The following is an 11,869-nucleotide window of genomic DNA, read 5'->3' on the forward strand; positions in this document are numbered from 1 at the left end:
CGGGAGCGGCGGGAAGCGCCGAGGGGAGCGCGGGGCCGAGTGCGCAGGGAGCGGAGCCGCGAGCGGAGCCGGCGGCGCGCGCGGCCCCTCGCGCGATCTGATTGGGGCGCGGGCGCGGGTCACCCGCGGGGCAGCCGCGCCCCCGCCGCGGGGGAGGGCGCGGAGCGGAGCGGAGCCAGCGCGGGGTCCCCGCGCCCCGGGGGGCTGGGGGGGCCGGGGTGCCCCCGCCGCGGCGCCCTCCTCCCGGCCCGGCCCGGCCCGGCCTGGCGCGATGGGGGTGTCCGGTGGCTGCCCCAGCCCCGTGCAACAATCACTGGGGGGGTTCTGAGGCGGCTGTCCCAGCCCCGTGCAACAGTCACTGGGGGCTCTGGGGTGGCTGCCCCAGCCCCGTGCAACAGTCACTGGGGGCTCTGAGGTGGCTGTCCCAGCCCCGTGCAACAGTCACTGGGGGCTCTGGGGTGGCTGTCCCAGCCCCGTGCAACAGTCACTGGGTTGGTTCTGGGGTGGCTGCCCCAGCCCCGTGCAAGAGTCACTGGGGGCTCTGAGGTGGCTGCCTCCTAGCTGCCCAGCTGTGGCTGAGGGAACTCTGCGATGGCGGCCTCATGGCAGCCACTTACAGGGCTCGATGACTGCCCCAGCGCTGGCTGCGCAGGGGACGGCAGGACAGACACCCCGTGGCAGCCAACAGCCACCAAGGAGGCTCCAGAACAGCTGCCCCACAGCAGCTGCTGCCCACTGAATGGTCTTTGGGATGACCACTCCACAGGTACCTACTGAGAGGAGCATCGAGGCCACTACCACCATTTTTCACCCTGCCGCTGGCTGCCTCGCTAACAGGGAAAGGGGAACGTTAACTTCAGCCTCGCTGGCTTCCAGCTTGCTGCTGAGTCTGCGGCAGTGCTGAGCTAGAAATGGTTTTTTGTGAGGAAGGCGGAGGGGGGGAATAAACCAAGCAGCTTTTAATTTCAAGTTGAGCTGCAAGTAGCATGAGAACAACTTTTGTGGTGGCACTTCTGCACTTCTGGGTGTATTGGTTGCTGGAGTTGTGTCAAGGCTTTCATTTAGGAGCAGGCCTTTCCAGCTTTTAGGTTCATTACATCCACTGAATAAGAGCATTCCCCAGTCCACAGCTTAATTTGAAACTAAGTGGAGTCATTCCAAAGCCCCAACAATTTCTGTGTAATTCCCAGCTGCCAGAGCAATTCCCTGGGCTCTGTCTGAAAGACTTGGCTCATTGACAGGTTGGGTCTCTGCTGGGCGTGCAGCACACAGCTCCTGCTCCAGGTCTGCACAGAAATCCAGCTCAGGCTCTCCTCCGTTTCCAGAGGAATGAGCTAATAAAGTAATTTGTCTGGCACTGTACGCACTGCATCATCTAACACCTACCATCTGTGACAATGGAAAGCACTGTGTGCCTAGTCCCAGCGTGGGCAATTGCACCCACCTGGATTCCTTCTCTGTAAACTACTCTTTTCCTTCCGTCTGCACCTTGGCATCTTCTTTCCATCTCACGGTTACACGTACAGTTCTGGCATGGCCGTGAAGGATTTGCACCACTGGCAGATTTAATGACAGTGATGTAATTTAAAACAACTTCGACTTGCAGAGCAAAGCAGTGGGTTCAGGTGGAGGGAATAGTCTTTCTAGCAACTGGACGAGTGGAAACAAGCACTCAGGAGTGCATTTCGGTTCTGGGTTTCGGACTATACCAAGCTGATGAGAATAAAAATGGGTCCTCGATAACTAGTTTGCACCTTCCTGAGGGCTTCTCAGTGAAATCTTGGCATCACTCTGCTCAGCACCACGAGAGGAAGACTTTCCATCAAAAAACAGCTGATAGTGGTTGACACTTCAAGCCCTGAGAGTTTCTCTGTAGCACTACAGAGATTCAGATGGGCAATGATGTGTGAGTATGGAGGAGAAAGGCTGCTCTGTAAATTCACTTCTTAAGTCCAAAACAGATGCCTCTGAAAGGGTCAGGATATTTCTTTCTCCCCTCACAGAAAACTGAGTCGTAGCTAAAACACTTAAAACTTAACATTTTCATTTTTTCAACGGATAGAAACTTTCTGCAGAGAGCAACCACTTCTCTCAGAGATGTGCATGGCAGAGGCCATTTTTTTTCCATTACATTTTGAAAGCAATGTCAATAGAGAGTTTTGAACTAAATCCAGTGGTATCTTTTCTAGATACCTACCTTTCCATAGCTCAGAAATGAATTTCCTGAGACAGAGTTTACATGCCCCAAACTAGTTTTGTGTGATGGGACTTGGGTTTTGATTCAGAAAATCTGAAATAAAACCGCACTCAAGGTTAACAGAGCTGCTCAGCAGACAAATTATGATCTGAAAGAACTCTGAATAAAAGCAAAAATATCTCAGTCTTGGATGGACAAAAAGTAAATGTGTGTTTCTGTATTAAGATTATTTCTATCTCAGCGGCACCTTGAGGCTTAAGTGAGTTTTCCATTGCAATTGGCATGGTACAAACACAGAAAGATATTCTTTGCCCCAAATTGCTTGCTGTGTTTGATGCCTTTGAAATTAATGGACTATAACAACTGAATTTCCTGACTGAGCCTTTGCTTTTGAGATAGCACTTGTAAACACATAGAAGAGGATGAGACAATACATTTTGAGAGAACTGATATAATTTCTTTTGCCAGGAAAAAGGTGCCCACTGTGCTGGTTCCTAGTGAGAAAGAGGAACAGGACAGCATGGACCAAAGAAGATTAAGGAAGATAGGTATAGCCAGTTACTGGGTGCAGTGATTCTCTTCTTATTAAAAGAACTATAAAGTTGGAGAGGTTTATCTCAAGAATCTCTCTGCTGCTTTGTCTGTCCTAGCCTTCTTTTAGCCAGTGCTTTGTTTCTGGAACATTAGTAGCCTTATTTAAGTTTCTTGTGACATACAGGAAATATCCATACTGAAAAATAGCCTTTGAAAATTGCTTTTCTGGTCAGGATTCACAAGTAGAAAGAAGGTTTAGCACTCAGATTGCAGGCAAAACTTACCCTTAAAATTCTTGACATTTGTTTACAGCTGCTGGTTTCATATTGATCAATAAAACAAAGGTGAAGAATGGACTGACAGCTGAACAAGTCTAATTTCTCCTTACACACATCCTCTTTGCTATCCAAAACAGTATCCCAATGAAAAGGAGGTAAAGGGCAGAATTTCTTTTAAAGAGAAGAGTGAGGGTTAGGCAAATAATAAGTTATAAACAAACCTCTGACTGATGCTGCATGCGGATGTTCTAGTAAACAATCCAAAACCCAAAAGCATTATATCCCAAATATTTCTATCAATAAGTGTTTGAGGCAATCTGGGAAAAAAGAAACTACCAGCATTAAATGTAGAAACCCTCTATAATAGATTTCCTATCACTGAATGTTTTCCTTTGAAAGGAGCTGATCACCAAGTGTTCCATCTGAACCTGGGGTGTTTCACCACTTCCAGATAGTTGTTTCATATGTGCCCTGACGAAGATGGTTATTACTCAGATTTCATCAGCTCCTAACAGGAGTCTAGTGCTTCTTTCCTAAGATGCCCTTGAACAATTCTAACATCTCAGCCCCCAAAGTCAGAACACAAGGCTTTCTTTCTATAATTTGTTCCCAATAAGTGTTTCCGTGTTCTCGGTCCCATTGCTGAGTAGAATGGGGCTGTGCTTTCCAAAAAGCAAACAAAACCACCTGCACACCTGCAAAAAGGTCAGCCTGGGCTGAGCTCTCTTTGTTTCGGGTATACTGTAAATATCCATTTCTTACTCTCAGCAACGGCAGCCTCCAAGAAAATGTAACGTGATTCCAGGAAAAGAAACAAGAGAACTCGAGAACAGTTTAAAGATTTTTTTCACCTTTTGCTCCACTGTTGTTCGCAGGCTATTGAGCTGCCAAACCCCAGCACATGAGTGTCTCTCATGCCTACTCCAGTAGGGTCAGATTTCCATTAGTGATACTGAATTATTTAGTGAATGCATTGAACACTGGAATCAACTAGTTCTGAGCTGTTTTGCTTCTCACTCCGTCTTTCATTTCAGGCCTGCACAATGGCAGGGATATTGTCACAGAGACTATCAGTCCTATAATTGGAGTGGAAAAATCCATGGAGTTCAAAAATAATAATTCATGCCTCACTTTCTAGTACTAAAGCAATCCAGCATATTAAAAATCACTTTTCCTAGATGTATGTGAAAGAAGGGAAACAGAAATTCCAAGCCCAGTAAAGATGATTTTTTGTTTTTTTAACATGCACATGTGCTAAAAATTTAAGATATTTTTGAACAAAAAGACAGTGTTGCAGGACTAGATCTTACTCTTCTGTCACCCAACTTTGAATACATGTTGCAACATTACACATTTGACTGACTCTATTTTCTACAATGAGATTAGGGCTTCTGTGCTTGGATGTTCATTTTATTTTGATTTTGCAGTTTGGGGGTAAAAAAAAAAATGCAAAATGACATTTTATTTTGACGTGCCAAGTCATTTTTACTCTATTTTGGCTTATTGCCACTATGGGTAACATCTAAGCAAAAGGCAGAAACAAAGTCTTGTTCAATTAAAACAAAACCCTCCAAAAATGACATTTTGATTTGGTTTAAAACTTCTGGAAGAAAATTATTGAATAAGCAGAATGCACAGTTACTTTTCAAATTATCTTAGAGAAAACTTGATTTGCCAATTCCAGTTTTTCTCAAGTCTGTTTTATCTACATTCCTAACTGTTCTGTGAAAAAAATGTCTTTTAAAGTAGAGAAGATGACAGCATTTACTACCTTATAAATCAAGAAGTCCTTGATGCTTCATTATGATTTTCCAATAGTATAATTCAAAGCCTTAAATAGCTTTCCATTGGGCACTGACCTGATATGGTGAATTTTATTCTTAGTGACAAGCCAGTAATAAAAAAATTGAGGCCCTAACTGCATAGCCTGAAGTGATACAAAAGTGAAAAACATTTTGTGGCTTAACTAATCATTTGCTTCTAAGCTGAATAAAAACATGCAAGCTTTTTCTGGTTGAAAATAAAAGTATGAAAACCTAATTTTGATATGAATAATGATTACCTTTCATTCCAATGATCTATATATAATTTAAAAATAAAATTTCCTAATATGTTTCCTTAACAATTACAATTAAAGCAGGAAGCTACCACTGGGATACTCTCTGTATGGTACACCATATTATGATGCAAACAGCATGGCTGTAAGCTAAATGTATGAACAGAGAAATTCTACTTAATAAAATATTCTCTTACAATTCAAAATGTGATTTGTGTGTCAATTCGTTAAGGGCTCACCTGTGTAATCGTGATGATGCTAAACTTCACATTTAAAGAAAAAACGTAAGTGATTTTGACAAGTTTTTCTCGTGTGCAATCAAATGATGAGATCCTCTCCTTCAGCGCAAGTGCAAAACAGACACCTTGATTATGAATTTCAGGGAAATTACAGCAATAAAATGAACACTGAGAATATCATATTGACAAGTAATTGTCAGACATGTTCAGGCAGTACCAAGACTACTTCCTAGCTGACACATTTATTCCGCTACCAGTATCCTCCAAGACTTTAGTGGCCCAGCATCAGTCCACTGTTTAGCTGATCGGCTTAGTATTTTGACTAATACAGTGAGAGCTTGCAAACATTTGCAGAGGTTTTTTTAATCTCCATTTTAGTTAGTTGCACTCACTGTAGTAAAGTCAGTCTTGTACAGGACTGCAGCCAGTAGTCATTGAAGTAACAGTAACTTATGATAAAGTAAAACATAGTAAAATTCAGCCCCTGAAAATGGATGTTCCTGAGGATGGTAAGGTAGCAGCACTCTAAGTGTTATGTAGCTAGCAAGAGTTTTTCACAAGAGAATAAAAGAGCAATAACAGAAGATGTATTAAGGATAAGTAATATCTTTTATCTACTAACATTTGTAAAATCAAATATTGGAAAATGGAAAAGTAAGGATAAAGATATAGATATACTATGTAAATACACACACACACACAAAGACACTAAATAAAATTCTACTGTCAGGAACATAAGAACTGAATGACGAACAGCTATATCCCCAGCACATAAGCCACTGCATTAGTTACTGTAATGACCATGATTTTCCCCCATAAGAACAAAATTAGGTACATCTGTTCTTAACTTACAGGCAATTTCATGTTTGAGACTTGAGCCAGTTGCATGGTCTTCATAAAGCACAATGCACCTTTGATGGAAACTCCTGTGGGATGCTATTAGCTTTAACGTCAGCTCGACCGAGGTTTTCATGCACGGGGGTTTAACAAAACATGGCATCATCATTGAGAGACCTAAACCTGGACTGGCTGTTACCAAAAAATGAACACATCAAAATCCTTTAACAGCTGCATTAACAGATTATTATACTATTGTCTATGCATGAGGACTAGTATGGGCGCTACTAGGGCTTCTTGGCAAATGATACAAGCGTTGCCCCAAAGGCCTAAACTAGTGCCCAATTATGTAATTGTGTCAGATACTTAGTTTTCTCTATCACAAAGTTTATAAGCAAATAACAGAGAGGGAGTCTTGATTCTTATTCTCCTGCTTTCAGGAAAAAGCTTGAAAATAGGAATTTTCAAAGGAAGAAAAAAAATTCTAAAGTTAATAAAAAGGCTCTGTGTGTATATGTGTGTATGCGTTCGAAATCATACATGCATATATAGTGTAAGATATAAATATCAAAAATCTGAAGCCTATCACATGAAGGTTTTTTTCCCCCCCACACTTTTAAGTCTTGGAACTGTCAATATAATGAAAAAGACTTAAGAAAATAGTCAGACTTGCATTACTACATTGTTTTCTTCCCCAATGCATTCTTCAGTAGTTTCTCTGCAGGGACAGGTAGAATGCAGATGAAGGTATCTGAGGAAGCAGAGTAAATTCTGACCTCATTCAAGTGATCCTGTGTTTAGGCTCGCTTTGCCCAAGCCACAGTAGCTATTGCTGATAACCGTTTTGTCTGTACTAGTCTTTTGTAGAATGAGATCCTGGGTATGTTCAGATGTGCTGGGCTCTGCTTGGAGGAACAGGGACACTTGGGGTAAGAGTGAACAATCTATGATTTCACTAGGCTTTGAACTGATTATTTCTGCTGAGAAATGGATAAGAAATAGAGCCTCATACTCAGTCTTCTGAGATCCATCAGGAAATTTATGCCTTTTGAAGGCTCCATTGTCTTTTAGTATAATCTATGAAATGCTTAAAACAAAAGAACACCATCTTGGCCGAGGGCTCTGTTTCCTATTGTCCTATTATTAGTACTAATGATAGTACTAATTATTGATGAATAGTACATTATTGATGAAATGATATTAATGGTCTTGGAGAATCTAAGAGGGATAGATGTTGTACTTCAGTGGCAATATTCCTTTTTTTTAAGTTTGCTTTTCAACACTACAAGAGATTGCATGTACTTCCACTTAAAGCTGCTGAGAATTGTTTTTGCCTTCTCAGACTATTCATTTTCCAATTATTCTGGCTAAACACTAAGATATTTCAGTGTGGACCTTTCCAAACAGTTAGATTGAGATCCCTTTCTCCCTCTGCATCTAGATCTTCTTCAGCATTTTCCTCCCTCTTTTTAAATAATCTGAATCTGAAGGATGCTAGTATAGATCTTATTAGTACAGCATAAATTATGCATATCTAGAAATTACGGCATTGTCAAGGAGTTGAAAGCAGCAACAACACAAGATTTGTGTTAGGAACCACTGCTAACTGCCTGAAGGTAGCATGATATTTAATGAAACGCTTGCAATTTTAACAAAACGCTCGTGCTATTGATATAAATTGCCTAGTTACATTTTCTCCATAATTCTTTTTTAGGAAGTTAAAAACATGAGGCTTTAGAAGGTGTTTACATGGGTCAGTGACCCTGCATTTCTGTTGTTGTCTGAACTCTATTAAAATGCTCTAGATTTTGATTAACTTTTTTTTTTCTAACATCTGTTTTGTTTCATCTGTCTGGAATAGGAAATGGGGAGCACTTTTATATTTGGATTGCCTGTCTTTACTGTATTGTCTACAAGTACCATTCATTTTTCAGTAGAAATGCTGTTTTGGAATGTTGTAAAATGATATTCCCTTTAAGTTTCAAACTGTTCATACAGTGTTGGTCAAATAACTGAACAGCATTTAAATTTGAAGCAAGAGTCATAGAACAAGATCACACATGTAACTCAATGCTCTTTATATGATGTTTTCCCCTGGCTATTCTGATAATGAAAGAAGTGCTGGAAATTTATGAATACTTATTTATGAATACTTATTAATACTTATGAATACTTATTAGCAAGTGTTCTTTAGTTTCATCATGAAATTGATAGGTGAAGATGGGAGAAGTTTCTGCAAACAGCTACACTACCTGATCTAGTTAGAAAAAGGTCAACCTTAATGGATTCCTAGTTTATTAACAAGAATAACATTTCTCTTCAATCCAATATGAACCTTCACAGCTGGAGCTTTGTCCACAGCCCGTCTAACACCAAGATTCATTTTGTCAGAAATGCCCAGACCAGACTGTAGGCAGAGTATGAAGACATGCATACAAATTCTCCTCACCATGAAGCCTATTCTCACCTCTGATTTTCCCCAATGATATGATAAGCTAGTTGCATAAGAAAGTCAGAAAAACTACCTAATAATTTTCTGGAAGAAATGATCTTGCGATGTGGTTTAAGTCATTTTTTTTCTCTGATTTTAGTGATAGTAAAGGAAAAAAGAAAGTGGTAAATCTATTGGAATTTACACTTTCTTAATCTGAGATTAGCAATGATACTCCAGAATTACAGGTACTTAGATTCACTGAATGTCAAACTATAGTCCAAGCTGTCTCAAAACTCCTGTTAATTCAAACTCTTCCCTGATTATGACTTCTCAAAAATTCAGCTCTCACCCACTAAGACTGTTGGATGGAATTTGAGAAAGGCCAACACTAGCATTTTAAACTTTAGGTGCCTTGTTCTCTGGGACAGTTCAGAACAGGAAGAGCATTGTATTGTGAACCGCTTCAGAACCGAGATCACTGTTAGGCTTAAGCTGTCTAAACAATGAAGATAGATTAAAGAAAATGGAAAGTGATTTCCTGTTCCTGTATACGGAATTACATGACCAATATTCTGAAAACTCTAACATTCATAACTGTAAAAGTCATTTACCAAGTCCCCATCTTGAAGAGGTTTCTTGTTTCATACATCTCATTGAGACTTACATTGTGGGACAAGACTGACTGAACTTCTGAGTTTTAGTTACCCTTCCTATAGCAAATTTTGTATTAGAAGCTCTGAAAAGCCTTGTTTAGTTAAGATATAATACAGAGTGAATGAATAACTTCTTTTTACTGAGAATGGACGTATATTATTTCAAGAAAATGAGTTTGAAGGTTGATGAAAATGAAAAAAAGAAAAAAAAAAGCTTTTAGCAGTAGTTCAACCCTACAAGTATAATTAGTATTATCTAATCATTGTTAGTAATTGCAGCACATTTCATCTGAGAACCTAAAGCTTCATAAATATTATTGTTTGCTCTAAAAAATGGTGGTAAAACTGATGTTCAAGAAAAGTTGAATCCAATATTTACTTATGAGCACAGAGTCTCAGTCTGAGTGAGTGGGTATTAGCTTGTGCACATAGGACACTAACTGCACATTCCCTGGCACCAGAGTCCCATCTCATACACTTTGCCTGCTTCCATCCCATGACACGTAGCAGTCACACAGCTCAGTCTCCTGCCTTGTGGCAAGACCTCGGTAGACTTCTTTTATTTGATGGTTATGCAAGTAAATGATGGTGAATGAAGGGCTGCAGTGCTTGAGAACTGCATCAAATTGCTGAACTATAAGTGCAATGCTAAAACATAGTTTCTTATGTGCCATGCAGAGGAAATCACGCTTAATACCTTTGTGCCAGGAAGGTGAGAGGCTGCTTACCTACTTGTTTGGAAATTGCCTTTGCTTCTTCCAGTCAAGCATGCCATCTCTCCATGGCCATGGTTAGGTAACCATGAACACAGCTGTACCATGGAAGAGATTTTCTTTTTAAACTGTTGTGCTCAGTTCACACTGAGATAAAGCCGTTTTGCTGTTGTTGTTGGCTGGTATGTTGATGCTTGAACTTGTGGGGTAGGCAAATGTGTCTCATTCTGTGGATTAATAGGACACCAAGCCCCAGACTAGGCTCTGCAGTACTTGTGAACACTAGGTTCACTTTAAAATGGGTAGAAGAAAAACAAAATGAAACAAAAATGAAAGCATTCTGAAATCTATTGTTTCAGGGTCTCAGAATCAGACTTTTGCCCTCTGTGTAGATGTGTATCAATGGAAAGAATGTGGTAGCGCTACAGGCAGTGTCCTCCTTCCCCTCCTAGTTTCCATCTAAAGGCCCAACACTTTTGAGATGAATAAATCTGTTTCCTATTTTCTGCACAATAGGGATGCAACTTTTAGCTTCAGGGGGAAAAAAAAGATACAAAGCTAAGTGCATAAGTTCATGAAACAACCTTCGGCACAGGCAGAGTGCAGAAGATCCAATAGGAGACACACAGTGCAATAAAACTGGCCAGATTTGGAGTTAAAGTGGGCGCCAGAGGATTTGCAGATCTGTTCCTTTTTTTCTAGCTGTTATTTCCTGGGTGCCTTTGAGTAAGTGCAAGAGACCTCACTTTAGCTGGCTGGTTTTCAGTCCCTACTTCTGTAAGTCATGTTCATTGGTGTTGATGCAAATTCCCACTACGAGGGCAATAACAGCTCTCATATTTTGTTTGGTTCTTTATGACTTTTTATTTGTGTTTTTTTTTTTAAAAAAAGAAAAACACAACAACAAAACATTCTGGATGTATATGACATCAAGGAAGTCCTTGATCTCATTCAGGGTCTTAAATGCAGGGATATGACACTGAGTCAGCCGATCTAGCTTCAAAGTTGACCCTGCATTGAGCCCAGGTTTGGACCCCATCTACCTAAGTTAGCCTGTAGTGCTATTCTACAGCAATAGAAATTGTGTGTGTTTTAATATGCAGATGGGTTTGCCATGAGGGCCTGTCAACATTGTCTAAGTGCAGCTTTGAGATCCAGACAGCTTTTTAGAGTTCCTAAAACCCTTTTGTTGGAAATTATGCACGGTGGCTGAGTACATCCATCTTGGGTTCAGCAGGCTGACAAATCCGTGTACAGCTGGGGTGTAATAACCCACCCCTCAGATTAAACAGAAGATGCAATTTTGCCTATTCCTGATGTGAGATATCTGGAAATAACAAGAACAATTTATGAAGGAAGTTAGTCATGCAGTCACCTAGTGAGAGCTAACACCTCCCTCTACCCCCAAGTAACAGTAGATAGAGCAAGTGGGGATTCCTGGGCGAGAGAGGCTTTGACTAAGTTACTGTGTTTGGGTAAGAGGCGTAAAGCCATCAGAAAATAAGAAAAGCAGTAATGAATGCAATCTGGGAAGGAGTAAGCAGCCAGATTCCTCATCCCCACTCCCTGTGGTGGCAGACCTGGAAGCCGTCAGAAGAAAACTGCCCTTTGCAATTGTGGAGCTCTGCCGTACTCAACAGAGGAGAATGTTGCGTGCACTGCCTGTAAACACGGCCACCAAAGAATATACTGAACATACAGCATCCATCTCCTCCCCCGGTGAGGCAACCTAACAAAGGTTGACTAAACCTGGTGGATACAGAAGATGCCCAAGTTCACCACTTTGATGTCAAAAAGCATTTGTTGTTTTTGTACATCCAAAGAAATCCCACAATCTCCTATTTTTGATGGCCTGTACAGTTTCTGTGGTTTAACAAGGATGAGTGGCAAGGCAAAGGGTTGCAATAACAGAATGTGCCATACACTTT

This window comes from Tinamus guttatus, unplaced genomic scaffold (genome assembly GCF_059628265.1).
Source record: "Tinamus guttatus ecotype Peru unplaced genomic scaffold, ASM5962826v1 Tinamus_guttatus_pri_ptg000125l, whole genome shotgun sequence".
Lineage (NCBI taxonomy): Eukaryota > Metazoa > Chordata > Aves > Tinamiformes > Tinamidae > Tinamus > Tinamus guttatus.